The sequence below is a fragment of the Humulus lupulus genome, chromosome 1 (assembly GCF_963169125.1).
Source record: "Humulus lupulus chromosome 1, drHumLupu1.1, whole genome shotgun sequence".
NCBI classification, from domain to species: domain Eukaryota; kingdom Viridiplantae; phylum Streptophyta; class Magnoliopsida; order Rosales; family Cannabaceae; genus Humulus; species Humulus lupulus.
In genome coordinates this window covers 194,934,078-194,937,936 of record NC_084793.1, presented here as the reverse complement: position 1 = coordinate 194,937,936, position 3,859 = coordinate 194,934,078, and positions in this window count along the sequence as shown.

Sequence of the window (3,859 nt, the reverse complement as noted above, 5' to 3'; positions counted from 1 at the left end):
AGATGGTGGTAATCTCTTCCGGCATTATCTATCGAAGTCCTTTATGGGACAGCATACATTGTAACCCAATTTCAACATTACAACAATTTCTGGACCGGGCGGACAAATACATGAAGTTGGATGATGCAATTGAGAAGGGAGAGAAGGGCCTGAACAACCCGAGTGGATCAACTTATCCCCCCAAGAATGGTGGAAATGATCAAAGTGGTGGTAAGAAACGTGGGAATAACGGGTGTGACTGCCACAATGAGAAGAAGGCTAAGTCAGAACCAAACGATAAGCCAACTAAGTATGAACCTCGGTTCACCAGCTACACCACTCTTTCGACAATCCGGGCAGAGATCTATTTGGCCAGTCATCAAGAGGTCCCCTACCGGAAACCCCCACCTATCAAGAAGGAAATGAGTAAAAGAGATATGAACAAGTTCTGTCGCTTCCATGGAGACTATGGTCACGACATGAATGAGTGTAATCATCTTAAAGATGAGATAGAGTTCCTCCTCCGGTCGGGGAAGTTAAAAAAGTATCGAGCAGAGAAGACCCAAGGAGAGGGGAGTAACAACAATCCTGGGTTCAAGCGGCAACGATCCCCACCTTTGCAACCTGAACCTATGGACTTCACATTAGATACTATATGTGGAGGACCACATCTTGCTGAAGATAGCAATAAGGCGAGGGAGAGGTATGCTCGCACCCTTCGTCATGAGTTGGATGCAGCATCCACCTTTGCAATTATGGCAGTGGAGGAGCGACCACCAAAGAACCCAAGATACAAAAGTGAGTCCCTCACTTTCACTGAAGAAGATGCTCGACATGTAAGGTATCCTCACAATGACCCTCTTGTTGTGACAGTCCAAATTGCCAATATGAAGGTGAATAGATGTCTAGTCGACACAGGGAGCTCTGTGAACATTATTTATAAGTCATCCTTCGAGAGGATGAAGCTATCTATCAATGACTTGAAGCCGTGCTCTCAAGTCATTTATGGGTTTACTGGAGAAGGATTGTCACAAGCTGGAACAATCAAGTTGCCAGTCACGACGGGGGAGGCTCCTAAACATGAAACAGTAATGACCGAGTTTTTGATTGTTGACTGCCCGTCTGCTTACAATGTGGTTATTGGTTGACCACTGCTCACAAACTTACATGTGGTATTTTCAATCTGGCACCTTTCCATGAAGTTCCCGACCAGTGCTGGCATAGGTTGTGTTCAAGGAGACTAAAGGGAGGCTAGGGAGTGCTATAATGCCTCGGTAGCTAAGGCAAGAAAGGGGGCCAAGGAGAGCAACATGATTGTATGTGTTGAGAGAGAGGAAGTGGATGAGATGGATGTCGACCGAAGTTTTGCAGTTGTAACCGATCAGGAAGAGTTGTTAGAGGAGTTTGGCCAAGATAGCACTCTTGGTTTAAAAGAGCAGAAAACCCCATCCGGTGATGAAGTCACCAAATAGGGCGTTGCCCAAAGCGAGGGAAGGGACTTTGGTCCTCGCTTTGGGGATTATGAAAGGGATGTGGGACCATCCGAGGAGTTAGAGGAGGTCCTTATAGATGAGAATGACCCGACGAGAGGAATCAAAATTGGAAAAATGTTGAAAGCAGAGGTGAGAGCACAGCTGATAGAATTCTTGCGAAGGAATCAAGATGTCTTCGCCTGGTCTCACAAAGATATGGTGGGTATCTCACCAACTGTGATCAGCCACGTGCTCAACGTGGATGAAAGTTATCCAGCAGTGCAGCAGAAGAGGAGATTGCTTGACAAGGATCGAGCAAAAGCCCTTAAGGAGGAGGTAGAGCGGCTAAAGGAGAATGGGTTTATAAGGGAAGCATATTACCCTGCCTGGGTTTCAAACCCAGTATTGGTGCCCAATCCCAATGGAAAATGGAGGACTTGTGTAGATTTTACTGATCTGAACAAAGCATGCCCAAAGGATTTCTTTCCTTTACCGAGAATAGACCAGTTGGTAGATGCAACCTCTAGTCATGAAACATTGTCCTTCATGGATGCATATTCGGGGTACAACCAGATCAGCATGCATCCTCCTGATGAAGAGCATACCAGCTTCAAAACAGATATAGGGCTATACTGCTATAGGGTCATGCCCTTTGGACTGAAGAATGCGGGAGCTACCTACCAGCGTTTGGTGAATGGTATGTTCCGCAACTTAATCGGCAAGAGCATGGAGGTGTACGTAGATGATATGCTGGTGAAATCAAAGGAAGCTGAAGGGCATGTGCGAGACTTAGAGGAGTGCTTTGCAATATTGAGAAAGTACAGCATGAAGTTAAACCCCCTCAAGTGCTCATTTGGAGTGGGTTCTGGAAAATTTCTTAGGTTTATAGTGAACTCCCAAGGAATAGAGGCAAACCCAGAAAAGATAAAAGCTCTCATAGAAATGAAGTCTCCAGCTAGAATAAAGGATGTACAAAGCTTGACTGGGCGGATTGTAGCTCTAAGCAGGTTCGTTTCTAAATCAACGAACAAGTGTGTCCCATTTTTTAACCTGCTTAGAGGGGGCAAGAAGTTTGAGTGGACGGCAGAGTGTGAGCAAGCTTTCCAGGCCATAAAGGAACATTTAGCCCAACCTTTTGTTCTTTCTAAGCCCGTTGATGGAGAAGACCTCTTTTTGTACCTAGCAGTCACGGAGCATGCTGTTAGTGCTGCCTTGGTACGGGAAGAGGATAGAGTGCAGCACCCGGTGTACTATGTTAGCAAGCGCTTGATAGGAGCAGAGTCCCGGTATCCCGTGATCGAGAAGTTGGCTTATTGCTTAGTACTTGCATCACGAAAATTGCGGCCATACTTCCAAGCACACCCTATTAAGGTCCTTACTGACCAGCCTCTACTCCAAGTCTTACAGAAGCCGGAGTCGTCTGGGTCGGCTACTTAAATGGGCAGTTGAGTTGGGCCAATTTGAAATCAAGTACCAGCCGAGATCTGCTATTAAGGGTCAAGCTTTGGCAGATTTTATCGCTAAATGTACCGGAATCGCTGATGTTCCCGACCAGCAAAAGCGTGTCACTGGGCAGAAAGATGAGCCTCCTACTTGGCAACTTTTCGTTGATGGGTTGTCGAATGAGCATCATTAAGGAGTTGGAATTATATTGGTCACACCAGAGAAGCACCAAATTCATTGTGCACTGAGATTCGGATTCAATGCTTCTAATAATGAGGCGGAGTATGAAGCCCTCCTAGCAGGCTTACGACTGGCTAGAGATGTGCGTGCCCGGTCGGTGGAAGTAAATAGCGATTCTCAATTGGTGGTCTACCAAGTCTTGAGGGAATATCAAGCAAGGGGCCTACGCATGATGGCATACTTAAATAAGACCAAGGATTTGCTAGCACAATTCGAGGAGTATACCATCAAGCTAGTACCACGAGAGCAGAACTCTAATGTGGATGCTCTAGCAAAGCTAGCTAGTGCAAAAGATGCTGAAACTCTAAATATAGTGCAGGTGGAGTACTTGGCAGAGCCGAGTATTGATGAACAAGAAGCCCTGCCTATCATAATAACTAACACTTGGATGACTCCCATCATTGCTTACCTTGAGCAAGGAACCCTCCCAGATGATCGTAATGAAGCAAGGAAGATTATGAGGCAAGCTGCTAGGTACACCATGATGGATGGAGTGTTGTATAGAAGAGGGTACTCCCTACCTCTACTCAGGTGCATAACACTCGACCAGTCAAAAAATTTATTAGTTGAAGTGCACGAAGGGTTCTGTGGAGATCATGCTGGGGGGCTGAGTCTATCTAAAAAGATTCTGCGGCAAGGATTTTTCTGGCCTACAATGAACGAGGACTCTATGGAGTATGTGAAGAGGTGTGACAAATGCCAGAGATTTTCTAAAGTGCCCAGGG